The following is a 21,668-nucleotide window of genomic DNA, read 5'->3' as shown; positions in this document are numbered from 1 at the left end:
CAAGATAGACAAATATGTAAGAATATTTACAGATTGACTCAAGATGGCTGCTCAGAGTCGGGTGTGGAAAAGTACAACAGGTCTGTCTACACACTGGAGATCCAAAGGATCCATTTAGTGTTCTGTGAGAGTCGTCAGGAGGCTAAAGGGTCTGCGCAGGAAGCCAAGGTGAAAGCAAGGACTAAGTGCTCCTCCAAAGGAGACAGAAGTGGGCCTTCCTTCTTTGTTCCCTTCTGTGGCATTCTGGCAGTAATCCTCCCAGGGTGGGTCTTTCACACCCACAACTACACAGAGCCAGTTTAGTTGGGCATTTCTTACTCAAACTGACACAACCAATCAACTCTCACAGTCCCTCAGACCAAACATGAAGTAAAGCTTACTCCATCTTCAAGACGAGTGCTGTTCCAATTCCTCAAAGATTTTAGATCCATTGGGTTGAAGATGTAGTTTAGTGAAATAGTGCTTGTTGGCATGCACAATACCCTGGGTTCAATCCCCAGTGGCACAAAAAGCAAAACAAACCAAAAAAGATTAGACTCGTTAACATGCAAATTGACTCTCAGAATTCCAGATTGTCTTTTTATAGAGCCACACATCCTGTTTGAGAAGGAAAAGTGTTTAAATTCAATTTAGGCATAAGTACAACTGTACACTGCTTTCAGTGACCAATATACCACCTTGAGGAGTTAGTTACGAACAATGTACAACTTCATACGCAGTTATCAGACTATCATCAGCCTTTGACTCTGAGGATAAGGGCTGTCTTTGCACTAAATTTAACACTCATGGCAAAAGCCTCAGGTCATTAACACTGCCTAAAATCTGTATCATAATACCACTGCCAGCATTAGAATGGCTAGGAACCATTTTAAGGCAAATTCCATTTTTAATAATGATAAAGCAATATTTTTGAAGCCCTGGTATCTTTTAACTTACACATCTGTGGGAACTTAATTCCTGTTTTAGATGCACAAGGCACGTCCTTCCCACCACCAGTAATAAGAAGATGGGTGAGTATCCTCGTAGTGAGCCTTTAAAATACAAAGAGCCTTAAGACCTGGCTCAAATTGTTGGCTAATCACTGTCAAGAAGAACAGCACAAATTTAACCATGCCAAAAAGAAATGATTAATTTGAGTAGGAATCTGTCAGTGTTCAAACAGACAATACTACAGAGCTCCATCCATCAGGTTAGCCCATGCTGTAATCTGAGGGTGAGATTTTTAGCTAATTTATGCGCATGGGTCTATTAGGAGGCTGTGTGCTTCCAAACAGCTTCTGAAGGGACTGAGAGGGAGGGGCACTTCTTGTCATGGAAGATTTTGGATTTTCCTCACCAAAATGCACCCTTCCCAGCTCTGTAAAGTAGAATTATAGACTCACAAATGAGGCATTAAGGTGTGTTCCTAGCTTCGGTTTGAGGGAAATGTTTTCTTCCCTTGTCTCTGCTATGGCTCACGACTTTGTGAGACTGAAACAACCTCTGCTTTAGTGTAGAAACACAGCTTTATAACATTGCAACCTCATTTTCATTGTCCTCCCTACACTTCTCTCTTGTCCTTGTTTTGTGGTACTAGGGATGAAACCCAGCACCTTCCCATTGAGTGACATCCACAGCCCTATCTTTACGTTTTAGTTTAAAACAGGGTCTTGCTAGCTCCAAAAATTGCCCCAGACTGGGCTCAAACTTTCAATCCTCCTGCCTCAGCTTCCTAGAATGCCGGAATTATAGGCATGCACCACAACATGATCTACATGAGTTTTATTACTAAGGTTCAAGAAATGCCCACAAAATGATTTCATCCTCATATTCTATAAATGAAAGATTCCAAATGTACTATGAAATTACTATAAAAATTACTAAATTTAAGGGGAAATAATAGGACATGATTAATTTAAGGATGACTTATGATGAACTGTTACACTAAATTTCAAATGTTGATTGCAAAGAGTTTTTAATGGCATGGAAAAATGCATGTTACACAATATTAAGAAAGAAAAAGCATGAAACCCAACAGTGTAAGTGTATAACATGCTTTCAACCACACACAATGCATTCGTAAATGACAAAAGTAAAACTTAAAGTATGTATCCCACATTTTCCCTTTTCCACCCACTAATGGCAGAGAAGCCAAAACAACCAGGGCAGTCATGGCAAAACTTTTAGAGACCGAGTGGCAAAACTGCCACCCAAAACCCACTTATTTATTGCAAAGCTCCAATGCTACAATTAAACTAGAATACTGAGGTTTTAGTTTAGAAAAAACAACTCATACGCTTGGCTCCGATGCCAACAGAGAGGGCTCTATGTGCCCACTGCAGCATGCGTGCCCTTGGTTCACATGCTGAACTAGGAGGCTTCGAGCAAATATGCTGTAAAGATAATACAGAGCTAGAGAAGAGGAAGGGTTATGGGAAAAGACTCCAATTACAAATGAAATCAGATGTCTTTTGAAAAGTTGCAAGAACTTATTAAGCAGGCCCAAACAAGACTTTTTCAGGAATTCTGGAAAACAGATAATCAAAAAAATGTCCCCTGATACTACCAACGTCCTGGGGAGAAGTAGAATTACCCCCAATTGAGAGCCACTGTCTCAGAAGTAGCTGAGTGCCAACATAAGGCCAAGAATAGGAAGCTGCCCAGAGAACAGAGCCAACTGCAAACAAACAGAACTGAGACATACGGGAGCAAATTAGAATGGAGGTGCACTGTTTGTGTCCAAGAAAATCTTCTCCAGAAGCCAATCCTAATCTTCACCTCCATGTAATCTTTGAGGCCCCTCCCCCTTTTTTTTTCGAACTAGTTTTAAAATGAATTTTTTGTCATTTGCACTGGAAATCACATACTCCAATGCCCTTATACTTTTTCAAGAGAGTCTAGCAAAGTTTGATAGAAAAATTAGATAGAAGAATTGGAATCCCTAAAAACACATCCCAGCTAGTTAGAGGGATGAGTTATTGTCCCAGAGCTTATGTAATAAAAGAGTCACAGGAAAGAAGTCAAGATCCAAGGAGGCACCATTTGCCAGAAGGAAATCCACATTCACAACCACTCACTGGATGCAGGAACCACATACTGAGAAATACACGTATCAGTTAGGGTCCATTTGACATCACGGTTAACTATCACAATACACCAACCTGGAACCTAGGTACTCCAAAGGATGGACATGAATCCTCCAGGAGGACATTTCTGAAAACCTAACCACATGGGTTACCCAAAGAAAATCCGTTTCTACTACCAACAAAAAACTCATTTAACAGATTATGATCTGGTGTTGATGGAGGATTCCAAAGAAACTTGCAAGGCAGTGTTCTGGGCATGTTGTTGGTGTTGTTTGTATTGCTTTTGCTGCCTATTGTTGTTTCTGAGAATTAGAACCAGGGTCTTCACACCCAGCTACACCCTCAGCCCTTTTTCATTTTTTTAAATTTTGAGACGATCTCACCCCCTTGCCTAGACTGGTCTTGAATGTGATGATCCTTTTGCTTCAGTCTCCCAGAGCACTAGGATTGCAGGCATTCACTGCTGTGCTTGCTCCAACTAAGGAAACTTAAAGAGGTGACAGAAATAAAAGCAAAAAATGCTTTCTGATTACACACCATGGGCCCTACTTGTTCAGAGTACCTTTACCTCCACAAATCACAGTGGCAACTAATTCCAGTGACAGAAGAGACGACCAAGACTACAAATCACAGGAAGAGTATCTTCAAGAAATTTAGACAGCTGGGGATGCTGTTTCATGTCTGTAATCCAAGTATTCTGTGAAGCTGAGGCAAAAGGATTGCAAATTTCAGTCCATCCTAGGCAATTTAGTGGCTTAGACAGATCCTTCCAAAGGCCTGGGTTCACCAAATCATGGGAGAAAAAAAGAGGAAAGAAGGAAAAGGAGTGGAAGGAAGGAAGGAAGGAAGGAAGGAAGGAAGGAAGGAAAGAAGGACGAAGAGATTCAGATAGTGGATAATCTCTTAAAATCCTTAATATAACTATGCTCTAATGTTTTAATACAAAAGAATAGAAATCATCAAATAAGACTGGTCACTCTGAAAAAGTGTAGAAAACTTCACACAAAGAGCTAACAGAAGTTTCAAAATTAGAAAAACAGTCTGTGAAATAAACATAATCAGAGAACAAGTTGCATAGCAGCCCAGACATGGGTTGCAAGATAGTGAAGTGGCTGATAAATCTTAGGAAACCATACAGACAGTCTCTGAGCTTTTCAAAGATATGTTGATAGCCCATCACCAGGGAGTTTCTAAAATCTACTCCCCCACGTTCCACCAAGTGGGTCCTGCAATTGGGGCTTAGAGTAAGCTATTTCTTACTGGAGACATCACTCAGTGTCTGCTCTGGCAGACCAGATTGTGATTTGGTCACGAGGTGATGAGCAACAAGGCCCGGAGAAAAACAAATGTTGCCTTGTGAGATTTTACAGGTCTCCGTGGAACGAGGTAACCTTCTCCTGGCAAAGGAAAAATTCTGCTTCTAGCATCCAAGAGTTACAAAAGAAGAGGAGAGGTTCCCCCAGATTTTCTGTCCTGTCCATTCAAACATCCTAAAACTGTGTGTTCAGTTTCCTTAGCAGCTTTGCTATCTTTAAAGTGTGCACAATTCTGAGAGAGGACTCTCTTTAAAGGTCACCTCTCCAGCTTTCTGCCCAGTGCCTGAGATGACTAGTAGCTGAATAGAGCTCACATTTTTTTAGTATCAGGATTTTTGTATCAATCAGAATTTCATCAGAAAAATAGAACCACTAGAAATGATCTAGCACCTTTTAAAGACTGAGTACCTAAAGTGCAACTCAAACCCACTTATTTATCTCAAAGTGCCAACTGCCCCATGTGTGCTGTTATCCGATGCTTAGCTGCTGGGGTGATGCTGGGACGACTTGGCTCACGTGCTGACAAGAAAGGAGAGCTCTGTGTGACCGCTGCAGCACACGCGCCCTGGGTCCACCACCACTAATCTAGAATGTGGAGCTTATTAGAGGGATGGACCTGACATGATTTGGGAACTGGTTATACAGTGTCTATGCAGCTGTTGCTTCTGCTTCTGTACTAAGAATGAATTCAGCCAGGTAGGAAGTCTGGCCCAGGAGTCAAAGAAGCTGAAAGGAGAAATCTGGTAGGAGCTGAAAGAGTTACAAGCCAAGGGGCTGGGGATTTAGCTCAGCGGCATAAGCACCTGCCTTGCAAACAGGCGGTCATGAGTTCAATCCCTGGTACTGATAAAAAAAAAAGAAAAAGACAAAAAAAAAAAAGAGTTGCAAGCCAGACTCTGCTCTCTGCCCATGAGGTAAGTAAGCAGATCAGCAGCAAACATAAGTGACCCTGCTCACCCTTTACATGTGACACAAGTATGGCCTTTAGAGTTCAAACACACTCAGGTGCCCCAGACTGTACAGGGAATAGATTTCTGGAAACTTAACTCCAGTTAAGCTAATGTGACTCAGAACAAATCCACCACGGCTCCTATGATAATTTACAGAAATTAACCAATCATCAAGGCATGGTGATGCATGTCTGTAATCTCAACACTTGGGGCACCTGCTCAGACAGCAGAATCTCTGCAAGTTCAAGTCCAGCCTAGGGTACATCGTGAGTTCAAGGTCAGCATTGACTACAGAAACCCTGCGTCACCGTTTTCTAGAAAATATGGAACTGGGCTTCCCTTAGAAGGCAGGAGCTGAGATAGGGGCGTATGTACAGGCAGCATATCCCTGGCAGTCCCCAGGAATGGCAGTGGGATATGAGGGAGGGCAAAGCCAATGTGAGAATAAATCTGTGAGTCCTCACAGCTATGGGGAACTGAGGTTTAACCCTGACTTCTGAGAAGTCACATGAAATGTACCGCAGAATCATTCCGAGCAAAGATGAATGAAGGGCTTATTCACAGATAATGAAAGCATTGCCTCCTCCTTCTCCCCTCCCACACTGGACAAAGTTTGCATCCTGGGTGGGAACACTCTCTTACTTTCAGGAGAAAGTGTGCCAGGGGTTTTGCAGATATCCCAACATTCTGACCCCAGAGAGGCCGAGGACAGAAAGTGAAAGCTGGCCAGGACAGCAGGCCAGAGGCTATCCAGTTTCACCTGCCCAAGCTGGTTGCCCCAGCAACAGCCCAAGTGAAAGGTGAGAAGAGCCAAGTGAAATGGGGCACAGGTTCAGCTCAGGATAAGGAGGAAGAGGAGGAGGAGGAAAGGAAGAGGATAAGCATCTGGACACAGACACACTGAAAGTTCTGCTTCTGTGCTAATGCCCGAATAGGTAGAAAACAGAGGGGCAGCAAGAAGGTACCAGGCCGGGTCTGTCAGCATCCCTTTAAAAGATGCCTCCTGGATGGATAGCTGTCCTCTTTGCTGCCCTAAATGACACCAACTCACCTGCAGCCAAAATCCAGATGAAAATGATCCATGTTAATGAAGGTCCGCAAGGCTAAGGACAAAGACCAGATGTCTAAGTGACCCTGTTACATACATTTCATTGACTAAGAACAGAGAGCAAAACAAAAGGGGTCAGGGACAACTCCTCCTATGAAGCAGGGGCAGGGGGTGGTTCCATAGAATGGCCCGGAAGAATGAAGATCTAAATGCCCTCACCAGTGAATCATGCCAAGAGCACTTCATCACCACTTAAACGCTTCCTTGACATGTTGCCATTTTCTGTTTTGTCTCTAAAGAACGGCTGCTATGAAAAGCAGGGAGAAGGGCCTTACTGAGAATGCTGACCTATCACAGCCCACTCCTGGAAAGCATCTGGCTCTTCCTTCACACATCCACATTAGAAAGGCTTCCGGCAAGGACAGCCGCTCCTATGAGATGTGTAATCCTTAGCGGCTAAGGGGCTATCAAAGTGGGTAAGATCACATGATTGTTAAGATAAAGGTTTGGTTGTTCCAGGGTGGGCTTATCAAGCAAGGGCTAGCAGTAAGCAAGTTTTGTTGCTTGGACTGCCTTTAAAAAAATGCATTGATTTGAAGCTAATACCAAGTTGTCATAGTTTCATGAGTAACAGCTTGTGGTTTGAAGAATCAAAGCCTTTTCCTGAATCAATAATAGCAGATTCTCTGAGGTGGCCTGAGTCTTCACAGAGAAGGGGAGGAACAGAGAAAGACACCCGGGTGGAAAAGGGAGTGCTTTTTATCAGACCATAGGTGGCCTTTAAAAGAAGAAAAATAGTATTCTCCCCTCCCCAAACCTTCAAAATCAGAAGAAACTGAACTTTTAAAGATTCAAGGTGACTTAAAAAGAAGCATTGTTTGGCAATAATATACAGATTAATTAGTATGTGAATCACATATAATAAATTCATTCTAAGGAAGAGAGAAGGTCAAATTGAAGAATTTTTTAAACACACCAATTAGTTTAACAGTTATCAAGACAACTTTTTCACATCCTGAGTTTAGCACAACTGTTTTCCTAAACCCAGATCTTTGGATTCTCTCTCTCTCTCTCTCTCTCTCTCTCTCTCTCTCTCTCTCTCTCTCTCTCTCTCTCTCTCTTATATTACCTTTGATCCAATTAAAAAGATAAACCTCTAATAATATCTCAGTATTATACTGGACTTTGAAAGCATTGTCTTAGCATACTTCATTTGAGCTTCACAGTACCCTGTTACTCTGAGAGCATTTTTATTTTTATCCTCTTCTGAATGAGGAGAAAACTGAGTTTTAGAGGGAGTCTAAACATCCAGCCCAATTCTCTTGGTGGTACCCAAGGCAGACATCACTAATTGATCAAGGTACTTTTTCTCAAGAAGTTCAGACTATGCCTCAGAACTGTCCCTTCAGCTGACCTTCAGCAGCCGCTATCAATTGATGTAAGTTGACATGAAAGATAAAAGCTATCTGCCATCCTGGAATCAAGTGATATGCCCAAGGTCATAAAACTTCTATGCTTGATAGATTAAGGCCAAATCACGTCTCTTGTCTCAGTGCTTTTTCTTTTTTCTTTTCTTTTCTTTTTTTTTTTTTTTTTTATGCAGTAGAAAGCTTTTACCCCTATGTGGGGAGCTTGATATGTTTGTTATAACCAAAAGCTACTGCCCTTGGGGATTTTTGCTTCTCTGCACGTATCTGCCATACCAAATTCACACTCACTACTTAAGAAGCTTAAGACACAACAGAGCTCCCTGGAAATTTTAAATTACATTGTGGTTCACATTCTATTTCTATCAGCCTATGTTGCTGTAGATGGTGGGTAGCTGTCAGAACCTTTAAATCAAAGAACTGGATTATTTAATTTAAATAATGATTGAGTGCAAATAAGTAATATAATTTCAGAGAATGAAAATGTAAAAAAAAAGTAATGAAGCAGGGTAAGGGGATAAAGAATGACACTGGCAAGGATAGGAAGAACAATTTTAGATAAAGTAATCAGGGAAGGCTTCTCCAGGGAAGTGATATTGGAAAAAAACTTGAACGAAGTAAAAGGCATGTCACCTGAAGAGCAGGAAAAAGGTATCCAGGGAACAGCAGGTGAATAATTTGTGCATGGTTGATAAATAACACTGAAAATGCAGTCAGAGGTGTCAGAGAGACAGGCAAAAATAAGCTCACCTAAGACATCATAAACCATAGGAGGGAGATGCTTCCTAGATAATTTAAAGCAAATATATTTGGCCCTTTTCTGTTGCTATAATGAACTACCTGTGAATAGGTGCTTTATATGCAAAAGAGATGTAACTCACAGTTTTGGAGACTGAAAGTCCAAGATTGGCCAGTCCCGTGTGTTTGGCCCCATCTGAAGGTCCTTGTATACGGGTCACAGCAGCATTGCCCTTGCCCTAAATAGCCAAGTGCCTTCCAGTATAGTAGAAGTTGGCTTTCCGTCTGGCCTTCTATCCCCTTTTCTCTGGAGCTCCATTTACCTCCTTGGAAATAACAAATCCTTATTTACCTCCACAAAAAATATGTCCCTTTCAAGTGAAAAATATATGTTTCTTTGATGCTTTTTTAATGATGCCACTTTGATAGCAAAGCTAAACCTCTATATCTCCATTCTCAGTTCTGTCTGTCTGCTGGAGCAATAGGATGCTTCATCTTGGATGAGTGGAGCATTCCAGATGCCATGATTTGGACATGGTTCTCTCTCCAATTCATGTTTTGGAGGGCTAGTCCTCAATGAGGTGACCTTTAAAAGGTATGATCTGATGGGAGGTCCTTATGTTAATTGGATGTGTGTCCATAAAAAGGATTACGGCACTTCAGCTCCTCTGTCTTCCTATTTGGCAACATGAGCTCACTCATGTGTGATGCTTCTGCCACACATCATGTGGTCCTCACCAGAGCCAAACTGATGCCAGGATCACACCTGCCAATCTCGAAGGCTGTAGGCTAAATAAAGCTCTTTCCTTTATAAAGTTAACAAGCCTCAGGTATTTTATTATAATGACACAAAACTGACTAGTACATGGCACAAACCAAATTGCTGAGAATGAAAATACCCTCCTTATTTTGCTCATCATCTAGCACATTTCTGGATCTCAGTGTTTGCTAAGTGAATTAATGAGCAGTGTAGCATAGGTAAGATAATAAAGAGAAAAGAAAGAAGGTGGAAGCTTGCAGGCAAGAAAGCATTAAGAAGAGGGCAGAGGAGGAGGAACCAGTGAAAGAAAGAATGGGAGAGAAGTAGAATCAGAAGAAAAAAGAATTTGTGATTTCAAAGAAGCAACAATTTGGAAGACTGAGCAAAGCTTTCACTATATGCTTCACACAGAAAACCTGCATGCACCATTTGGCAGAATCAACTACAGCTTATCATACCTTAAATAGTAGTTCCAGCATTTCTACCTATAGGTTTACACCCAAAAATCTGCGTGTCCATGTGTGTACCCAAAAACACACACCGGAATGTTCATCACAACATTGTTTATTAGAGTAAAAAACTGGAGACAACCCGAATGCCCATCAGGAGTAGAATGAGCAAATCACCATACAGTCACACAGTGGAATACCATCTGGGAATGAAAGTGAATGAATTACACTACACATGATGACTTCTTTGCATATCTCACAAAGTTATTGAGCAAAGGTGGTCAAATCCAAAACAGTATGTGTGATAGTATTCCATTTGTTTAAAGTTCAACACCAAGCAAAAGTAATTTATGATTTTCAAACTCAGAATCATGGCTCACTTTGGGGAGAGTGCACAGAGACTGACGTGGGGCATAAACAGGACTCTGGGAGCTGATATATTCTGGTTCTTGATGTAACATGTGATTACCAGATGAATTGATTCCTGAATATTCATTGAGTTTATATTCACAATTTGTTCACTCCATGCTTGTTATACTTCAGTAAAAGCTTACTTTAAAAAGACAACTTGGTAGTCTCCTGTTTAAATTGCTTAGCAGTGCCTAAAATAGTTCACCACTGAATCTTTTCAGGAGACAGAAGTGTTGACATGTATTCCTCTAGGTGTGGATGTACGTGTGAGTGTTGAACATTGAATATTCTTCAAGGTTGCAGTCAGGTGAAAGGAAACATCAAATTTGTAACATTTTCCCAAATAATTTGGTTCATGGCCCACAGTGTTTCTATAAGAGAGTCTTTATTCAATGAGAATAAATCTACTGGCATTGTTAGAAAGATCTTGTGTAATCTCAACACTATACCACATCTATCAAATTCCATTTCTATCCTTTCTTTTGTTCAGTAAATTATTCAATCAGTAAGGATTTTCTGTGTGCCAATCCTTATGAAAGGTGATGGATATTCAGAGAAAACTCCATGTACCTCCTCTTCTGATCTCTATTCTTAGGGCCTGAGGAATTCAGCAGGAAAGCTTGCCAAGAACATCTAAACCACAGGAAGAGGATCTGGGGCAAGAGTGTGTGAGGCTTTTACCTAGAATAGCTGGAAATTGTATAATTAAAGGGTCAAGGGAACCCAAACCCAGAGTAAAAGAGAGCTCGTACAAAGTCAAGGATGGCAGGCAAGCTGAGCTCAGGAATCAGACAATGACAATATAAATGCAGACAGGAAACAGCCACACAAAAATGACCCAAGAAAGCAGAAGAGAACCAAGAGCAGCGGTGGAGATGGTTCACACTGGATGCACTGACAAAAGGTTCAGTCTGTAGAAATTTGAAGACAGTAAGAAACAGACTAAAAGATTGTCTGCTTTTTGTTATCACAACTCACCAGTAATTCTACAAAGGAAAATGTTAGTAGTAAAGTATTCCTAAAAATGTCTCCAACAATAGTGTTTGTAACAGTGAAAAATCTGAAAACTGGGTAAGTAGTCCCAGGATGCGTTTGTCCAGGCACATCATACAGAAGCAAAGGGAGAGGAACTGTCATTCCCACCCGGACAGCTCCAGAGCATAGCATTACTACCTGCAGATGTCTGCAGAGTTTAATGTCTTTTTTATTTTTTTCAGTACTGGGGATTTTTTTTTTCCAGGGCCTCATGCATGTTAGCCAAGTACTCTATCACTGAGCTAAAGTCTCAATCCTTTTGTAAATTTTATTTTGAGACAGGGTCTCATTAAATTGTCCACCCTGGCCTTGGGTTTGCCATCTTCCTGCCTCTCAAGAGCCTGAAATTATAGGCATGCCACACCACATCCAGCCTGTCTAAGGTATTTTCTACAAAGTTGAAAAACACATAAAAGTTACGTGTGGTATTATGGTATAAAATTATACAACATGTGTGAGCATGACAAATACTGGGGAGACTGGGCACCTCTTTGGTGGGAAGGGAGAAATGGAATCAAAACACATACATATTACATTGTTATTTAGGTACGTGTGTGTGTGTGTATGTTGTATATTCAAGCCCATAGATTGAAATGTGATCATTTATCTACTGTCTTTCCACATGTTAGAAATAATTTTAACACACCAAAAAGCCTAAAATATTTCTGCATGCAGAGAAAGTGGTACCCATTTAATCTCTCATAAGTCAGTACAGTTGAATGATTCAGAACAAAAGCTGTGACATTGGTGAAGGTTCTGAGAACCAATTGCTACTGGTGGCATGAGGTGGACAATGGTTAGATGAAGGGCACCCAGAATCCTGGAAAAGAGGCATTGCAGCATGTATGAAGACAAGATGACCTCCTCTTAATGCTTTTGTAGGGTAAAAAGAAAATATCCATGGTTACATTTTGCTCCCAAACCCCACGCACAGATCCTGCTCTGCATAGGCAGGCAGAGATGACTCAACCCCTACCAACTCTAAATCTGGGAAGCAGCAAGCCCATTGTAACCAGGCACTGTGGCATTTTGGAACACATGTTGGTAAGGTTCTCCATGCTAAGCAGCTTTACAAGTTGTTATTAGAATCACGTTAGCTCAGTGCTACAGTAAACGTCCCACGTCCACAGATGATTCTTTCCAAGAAACCTATTGGTTTGCTTTTCTTCTCTTTTCCTTCTGAATAGCAGCTGACAGACAAAGGAGAGCTGGCCCAGGCCTTTGATGCCAATGCCAACGGAACAATAGCCCTGCTTGTGGCAATCGCACTCTTTGTGTAGCCAGGAGAATGCTGAAGCTGCCTCTTATTGGATCCAGTGTACGTGGGTGGCCGGAGCAAGGTGCATTTGGCAGCCAGATGTAGATTCTGGGTGGTATGAGATGACTGTCCACATAGCTAACACTTGGGACTTGGCTGGAACTCCCCTGACCGGTGCAATCAGAGAGACCAGATGGACTGCCTCCTCATCCTTTGAAGATGGTGTCCTTTATTCAGTTAAAGGGAAGAGGCAGCCAACCATCTGACCTAGAAAGTATTCTCAGGCAGCCCTGTTCCTTTTCGTACACATCTAAGAGAAATGGAAAGTGCACTGTGAAAGGAAATGCAGAGAGCTTTTGCAAGGCACTGGAGAGGTGCAGAATCACGCTTACAGATGGACACCAGAGATTCTATATGGCAGCAGGAGCTTCCCAACCATTTCTCTTGGGTAGAAAGCAGATGACACGTCAGGGAAACAGCATTTCGAGGGACTTCTGTGCTGTGGATGCAGCTGCTGTCGTGACTTTTGCTGTCATAAGACCCATTTCTAGTTACCAGGGCCACTCCTCACTCTAGACCAACCTTCCTCAGGAGGGCATCTAGCCATGGCTGGCATGCTGGGGCACATAGATTTTGCCATGTCTGTTCGTGCTGCTCAAAGGGAAGGTGCTGAATTATTGTCACAGTCCTATGGCCAACGTGGACTGGAACCTAGAGAGTTCCTTCCCTGCCCACACTAAGCCACAGGATTCCTCTAAAGTATAGCTATTGAGCTGTGGCCTTGCCAACTAGTAAATCTTTCTAGAAGTTAAAAACCACCTTGTGACCTTGCACTGTGTCCCTATAGCCCACTCCCACACCATACTTCCACCTCGCTTTGGCTAACCCTGCTCAGATAGTTGACCTTATTGCATAGCATTTCTGCTTTGGGAGAGGATTTGATCCCTAAACCCATACTCCTTTCCCCAAGAGCCTCCCCTGGGATGGTACTTATCCAGCCCTTAGTGGGGTAACAGGGAGCTGTTCACGGCACACAAAGTCTCCTAACAAAGACGGGAAATATATGACGTCTGCACGTTACAATCCCAACCATACATTGTATACTTACTATTTAACTTTATGCCTGTTAATGAAGGTAAGAGAGTAAATGAGAACAAATATTTATGAAGTCTGTTATGTCTGCCTTATTTACTGCTCCTGGCTCATGTGGATCTGGGCCACTGTCTGGTGGTGTCTCTGACTCCCATACAAGCCTGCTCCTGCTTGCTTGTTCAGTGCTGCTGTTGCCAGATGTTATATTTTTATTCATCGCAGGCTCAACAATATAATTACACACAGATTGTTCTATACAACTGCCTTTTTAAATCAATAAAGAGAAGAAAGGGAAAATGCCCATTTATAGTATCTTTCATAATTACACAGTTGCCTTTATAAGATTTCTTTCTTTTTGATTTTAAATTTCATTACTATTTGGGACCACTTACCTTCAACCTGAAGAAATTTCCTTAGTAATTCTTGTAAAACAGGTCTGTCAGCAATAAATTCTCTTGATTTGCTGTTGGTTGGTTTGTTTAGCTGTGGGTGTCGTTTCTGTGTGTATGTCTAATCTCAACACTGGAGACCCAGAGCCTTTGCACTGAGCTGCATCCATAGCCCTTTTAAAAACTTTATTTTATTTTACATTTTGAGATAAGATCTCATTGAGACACTAAGTTACCCAGGCCAGGCTCAAACTTGCCTCCTGTGTCAGCCTCCCAAGGCACTGGGACTACAACTGTACACCACCATGCCTAACTTATTTTTATTTTGAAATGATAGTTATGCTGAATATCAGATTCTTGGCTAATGAATTTTTTTCTTCAAGTGCTTTGGATGTGCCATTCTTCTGGCTTCCAAATGCCATGGTTTCTAATGAGAAGTGAACAGTTCATCTTTTTTTTTTTTTTTTGTTACCGGGGATCAAATTCACGACTGCGTGCTTGCAAGGCAGGTGCTTATGCCACTGAGCTAAATCCCTAGCCAGAACAGCTCGTCTTATTAGGGTTGCCTTGAACATGAGTGGTTTTTCTTTCAGATATGTCAAGATATTCTCTTTGTCTTGCACCTTTTCATGTGTCTGCCATGAAACTCTTTGCACATACCCTACATGGAGTCCATTGAGATTCATGTTTTTCAACTCTGGAAAGTTTTCCACTATTATTTCTTCTAACATTTTCTTCTGCTCCTATTCTTTTTTCTTACTCTCAACACATGTAGGTTGGTGCCCTTAAGGGTGCCCCTATGTTTCTCTGGGACTCTATTCATTTTTCTTCCTCTGTCTAGATGTCATCTTTACCAAACAGTCTTAAAATTCAGATTCTTTCTTTTACCATCTCAAATTGCTATTATGCTCTTTTAGTGAATTTTTCACTTCTGATACTGTGTTACTTAGTTTCAAAAAATTAATCTGATCCATTATTTGTCATCTCTTTTATAAGAAATTGTGATACCTTCCTTCACTTCTTTAAGTATACTTTCCTTTACTTACATATTTATAATACTTCTTTGAGATTTGTGATAAATTTAACCTTTGAGTCTTCTATTGCAGTTTCTATTGCTGCTTTTATTTCTCCTGTGTTTAGGTCACACTTTCTTGCCTCTTAGCTTTTTTTTTTTTTTTTTTTTTTTTTTTTTTGAGATGGTGCCTCACTCATTCCCCAGGCTGGACTCAAACTCCTGGACTCAAGAGATCCTTTAGCCTCAGCTTTCTGAGTGCTAGATCACAGGCATGCACCACCACACTCAGCTCTTTGCATTTTTATGCAGCAATTTTTTGTTAAGCACTGAGCATTTCATGTTATACTGCATTGCAATTCCATATGGTAATTTCTCTTTCTCCATTCCTCTCTTGGACTTGTTTTCTTCTTTATTGATCTCTGACTTAGCCAGAATTTTTTGAAGTCTGTTTCTTAGTGTATGGCTCTGGACTTCAGAGGTTACAGCCTCAGGCACACAAATAGTCACCCCATGATAGCAATATACACATCCTTCCTTCATTTGATTTATTTATTTTTGATATAGGGTCTTCATGTTTTTCCCTGGCTACTCTCCAACTGTTGTGCTCCGATGATGATTCTACCTCAGACTGTTAAGTAGCTGGAAAAGCAGATGTCCTATCCCAGCTGAGCTCCCCCTTTGACATACCTCCACCTCTGTGTCGGCCATTTGCCTTGGTAGATTTCATACCCAGCTACTGTATTAATTTCTATAGATAGTTGATCATTTGGTTTGGGCAATTAAATGCCTTTGTAGGAGTGGGTTTTGAAGCCAGTCTCAAAGTTGATCCTGACATTAGGAAATCTCTCTTTTTCTCTGATTCTCCCCGATGAAAGTGTGGATGGACTACAGTTTAACTTACTGCTTTCATGGAACTACTAGTTTCTTCTTGATTGCTTAGCACCAGAATCGCCATTATTTTCTAGAATATATTTAGCTTTAAATTTTTCTCACATTCTAGCCCTAATGAATTCAGTTTCTGTTATGGCTTATATCTAGATGGCTCCCCAAAACCTCATGCAATCACAGGTGGACCTTTTGGGAGGTGGGTAGATTAAAAATGTGTGAATGTGAATTAAAGATGGGATGCTGCTTTTAAGGGTGTGAATAATGTAAGCCCTACCCTGGGTGTGAGTGCCACTAATCAATAGGTTTGTAACCTGGATGGAATATAAAGTGACAGAAAGAAAAAAAGGCTTGCTGCTTCACTGACTTCTGCCTGCCCTGCCATGAACTGTTTCTCCTCTGTGGTGCCTCTCTGCCATACCACTCTACCTTGGAGCCAATTGACTATGGACTGAAACCTCAGCAAACTGTGAGCTGAAATAAACCATTGCCCCTTTATGTTGTGGTTGTTGGGTATTTTGTCACAGCAATAAGAAAAGTAATTAAGACAGCTTCCTTGGGGAAAGCTTAAGAGATCTTTATTCCTATGGTCGACTCTTTCTTTGTATAACAGTCTACACCACTCTTCCAGAATTGGAACTAGAGACAGGGACCTACTTCTTTCTGAGTACTTTCTTCATGAGCAGGGCACACAGTAGGAGCAATAGCCTATGGTCTTCTAGGTTGCTCTTGCAAGATGGAATCTGTTTTCTATGAGCAAGCTGGAGAAAGGACAGTTGTAACCCCATTGTTCTGTTTGCCACATCTAGGATAGAGCTTCCACCCTAAAAGTTGGGGTTAGGTAGAATAAGAGACTCCCACTTCTTTCCATTGCTGTTGTCTGGATAAGAACCTTTACACCACAAGAGTGAGGGTTGGGAAATGTGGGCTGCTGGCCTGCCCCTCTTGAGGAGAAACAATAGCTCTCAACTGTGATTTGAGGATGAGGGTTCCCATGTCCTTGATTGTATCCACTCAGAATGAAGACACTGTTACAACAAAAAGAGGGATTAAAAAGACAGCAGAGAGAGGAAACAGGTTGTGGCTCAAATGTCACAGTCTCATTGTTCCTATTGTGACTTAGTTGATTTTCTTGAATAAATATTTCTTAATTCATTTTATTCCTTTAGGACAATTTCCAGAGACTTCAAATGGTTGTGTTTAAATAATTTTCATCAGCTATGGTTGTTTTGCTGGGAAGAAGGTCCATAGAGCTCCTTATACTGATGTTCTGGAAATTGTCCGCAGTACACATTGTTTTGAATATTGCATAATTTTAAATCATTCTTTTTCCCTTGGCTGAATGCTTTTCTACATAATTGTGACCTCTTTATAAATGCCATTTCCAATTCCTGCACTGCAGCCTATTAATTTTGAATATGCCATCCTTTACTTCAACAAACTTTTATTTTCAAGAGTTTTAGATTTACAGAAAAGTTGAGACAGTCATGGAAATTTTTCATATACCCTATACCTAGTTTCACCTATTAATGACATCTTAAATTAGGCTACAGTTTATTTTTGGTTTGTTTCTAGTTTTCCATTGTGTTAAGTAATGTCATGGTAAACATCTTGGTGCATACATATTCTTTCGAGTTTTTGGCTAATTATGAGTGCTAACATTTTATTTATAGTTTAAATTTTAATTAACTACTTAGGATAAAAATCACCTGGTCAAAGTATTTTAGAATATATTTAACTCTAATATGAAAATCCCTTAACATGAGTCTATTTTCAAAATTGTGCTTAGTATCTGAGTGGTAATTAAGCTGTGATTTTGAGGTTTGTTCAAGTAAATGTGTGCCTCTTTAGCATAGCCACTGGCAAAAGATGTCGCAAAGCTAAATCATTTCCAAGAACTGATCATAATCCTAGGTACAAGATAATCTTGATACCCATGAGCAAACTTGTTCAATGTGGACCACGTCAATGACTCTTATTTACTAGGCCAATCAGATTAAATACATTATAGGACATTTTTCAATTTAATCACAAGATAGAGAATCAAACAAAGTTATGTAAATTTGATTCTCTATGGTAAAATATCATCTACACCAATGATTTTCAAGGTGTGAGCCCTGGAACAGCAGAATTACTGGCCTCGAGAAGTCGGATACCAAAAGATGATACCAACATTCAGATACAGAATTCAAATTTTCAAACCTTACAGTCTGATGTGCTTAGCCTCACATTCAGCCCAAGGGCTTGCAAGTCTGTTGCAAACATTTTATCTTTTCTCAATTTGGTAAGATAAAGAATGAAGAAAGGCTGTAAGCTTAATGTCATGATAACCATTTTGGAGTGATCCAACATAGAAAAGCCATGCAATAAATCATTAAAATTATAAAGCCCTTTTTTGGTTTTCAGATTAGCCTTATTCTGAATGGAGGGAGGTTACTGGGGCTCAGAGTACATAGAAGCAAATTCAATGTATTCTTTCAACTGGGATTTGAGAGCAAAGTCTTATAGCTTCTGTATCTCTTGCTACAAATAACCCTGATGATGTAGAGATGGAGCAAGTTAGAAGGATCCTGGGATTCGTATCTATTTTAGTCACGTTCTCATTACTACAAGAAAATATGCAAAATTGTTACTTAAAGGAGGTGTTTATTTTGGCTCACCTTTCAGATAATTCAGTCCATGGTTGGAGGGCTTCAAGGTAGAAACAACATGGTGGAAGAGCATGGCAGACAAAAACTACTCAACACATGGCAGCCTGGAAGGAGAGAAGAGCCAGGGACAAGTACACATGTTTCCAGGTCACTTCTCCATTGACTCACCTTCTCTGAAAAGACCCCACCTCTCAGTAATACATTCAGCTACTGAATTCAGGCAGATTGGTCTATGATCCAGTCACTTTACAGACACATGAACCAAGACACTGTAAGAGGACATTTTAGATCTAAACCATAACAGTGTTTTATACTAGGGCACCTGAGCAGTCATGGCAAATGGCCCATAATCAACGACACTGTGGCAGCCACAGACTAGGCCAGTCTTCCTCACAGAAGGAATGGATATTTTTAAGGATCCACCAGAAAGATCACCCTCCTCTACCCACTCCAACATTGAAGAGACTACATGTGTGATAGCATCAAAAATAGGGCTTAGCTCATACAACCTCTTGTAAATGTCTGAAAGTGCAGCCTAGCGTTTCTTTGTTGATTTTTCTGCTGATATGATCTGCCCACTGCTGAAAGTAGGCTATTGAAGTCCTTGTTACTATCTTGCCACTGATCTCTCCCTTTAGATCTATAAGTATTTGCTTTATATATTTAGGTGCCATGATACTGAGTACATATATATTTATAATTTTATATCTTGTTTTATTAACACCTTTATCATTATCTATTGACTATATTTCCCCCTTTTTATAGTTTTGAGTTAAAGTCTACTTATGTGATATAACTCTAGCTACTCCTGATTTTGCAGAGGGAGAGGTCTTTCCATTTGCACAAAAAAACTTTCAAATTCTTATAAAGCTTCAAAGTGTAAGACACTAAGTCAGCCCCAGAACATTTAGGAGTTTCCTTATCACTCAAGAACCCTAACTTACCCCTCACAACAGTCTCTTGCAAGTAGGGATGGCCATTGGTTGACTGTGGGGAAGGAAGAAGGTAGATAAGGCTGAGGTCAAGCAATCCATGGACCCTTCTCCCAGTCCTGAGTGCCAGGGATTGGGGTGTGAGGAAAAAGAGTGTTAACAGAATTAACTCACTAGGTCTAAAGTAGAAAAGTGGATCTTGTTATCTGGAAGAACATAAGCCCAGTTAGAGCCAGAAAGGAGTTTTGCACCTCTCCCTGGAAAAAGTGAAGCTTACTTTCTGGTCTATGACCAAGGGTCAAGAAGGGAAGAAGGTAGGAACTGGAAGAAATGGAGAATCCCACTCACGGATAGGCCAGATAAACAAAATAGTTTTAACAGGGACAGTTCCCACTCTGCCCCAGCACTTAATAATTACCAGGAACTACTCATAAAAGGGAAAGAGTTTATACTTCAAATGCTTGCCAATTTGAGACCACAAATGATGTCACATTAATAGGTAATTTTGAATGTATCTAACAATGAACTGTGTAATTGTCAGACTTTGCACCCCACTGGCACCCTCTCCCCTGCCAATTTCTGTCCCTTTTGTGACCTACTGGGAGTGTTTCTTTCCAATGCTTCCAACCACCTGTGTCCTGCTCCAAACTGTGACCTCAGCCTTCTCCTCAGGCCAAGAGCTCTGGCAGGCTTCTCAGTGTGCAGCCCACTGGCAAAACTATTCTAGGACACCCTGTTACATTTCCAAGAAGAACAACTACTCCTTTGTCACTTGCCCTGGTTGGTCTGGGGGCCAAGAGAAATTAAACCATCCAGGCAAAAGAGCACTCTGGAGTTCAGAGATCAGACAGGTCAGTGCGTACTTCACTTTTATGGATACAAATAGGTACCACGCAAAATGACATATCTAATAATTGCCTTTGATAAATAGCAGCATGCTACAGCACTCTGTGGTTTCATTGTGGATTTAAAATTAAGATATATAATATAGCTTACACATGCAATTTTTCAATTTTTTCCCCTTAAAGCTAATGTTTGCAGATTGTCAGAGAAGATAATGATTACTGTTCACATGAGTAGCTCTGGCCTGGCAGAAGACTACAGAAAGAAATTGTCTAAAATTAATTTAGCCTTTTACACCGGGTTCAGTGAGTGCTGCCTATAGCTGAGGTTAGGTGCAGGGTAAGAAACAGAGGAGTGGAAAAGGAGGTTGGAAGTGTAAAATGATTGTGGAGAAGATGTTTGGGGGAAATTTATTCATGTTCCTAGGAGACTAAAATTGGTTTTGATGAACTGGACCACTTTAAATTTTTGCAAAGCTTCATCAAAATTTATTTTTTTTGTTTTAAAAAGTAATTCATGAAAGTGAACAAGTAAATAAGATGCAAAATCTTCAATAAATATTGTGAAAGTGTAAGAAACTGCTCAAAGAAGAAAAAATAACTCAGAAAGGAGAAAAGAAGGAAAGGAAAAGAAAAAAGATATACATTTGCATAGATACACTTAAGATAGCTAAGATTGTACTACTAATTCTACTAGTTCTTGGAACAAAATAGCTAACATTCATAGCATTAAATTGATTTTGCACATTTATATCTGGTAATGTAACTCTTTTAAAGATAACTATGCAAAATAATCACCTTAATTATGTTCCTAACCCCTTGTTTTGAAAGCCTATATTGTTATTATTTTGGGCTCTTTGTCATTGTTATTTATTTGCCTCTTTTGTTTCTTGTTTTTCTTGTATTTTGTTCTGTTTTGTTTTGTTTTTTCCCTCTAATACTGAAAGGAGAGATGTATATGTATAGACTTATACATGCCCAGATTGTTTCCTAAAGAGTATACAAGAATTGATTTTATTACATGTGGTGGTATCAACAGCTACTTAGAAGAAAACAAGACACTATGGTAGCCAATGCTGACTTCCTATCATCCTGTTTTAAAGTCCAAGAATGCCTTTATTTTTTTGTTTTGATTGGTTTTAGTCTGTTTTCTATTATTTGATTTCAATATGTATAAAGGTATGGACAGTTATTTTGAAGAGAACAAGAGGTATTATGGCAGCCATTGTTGATTTTCCTATTGTCTGGTTTTGAAGACCTTTTGTTTTGATCAACTTTGTATTATTTTGTTTGAATACATTTTGTGTAAAGATATGGACAACTATTTTGAAGAAAACAAGAGGCAGTGTGGTAATCACTGTTGATTTTTTGTTGTCTTGTTTTGAAAGCCTATGTTGCTTGCATT

This window comes from Cavia porcellus, unplaced genomic scaffold (genome assembly GCF_034190915.1).
Source record: "Cavia porcellus strain 051 isolate PalLab524CR breed Dunkin Hartley unplaced genomic scaffold, mCavPor4.1 scaffold_23, whole genome shotgun sequence".
NCBI classification, from domain to species: domain Eukaryota; kingdom Metazoa; phylum Chordata; class Mammalia; order Rodentia; family Caviidae; genus Cavia; species Cavia porcellus.
This window is presented reverse-complemented; position numbering follows the sequence as displayed.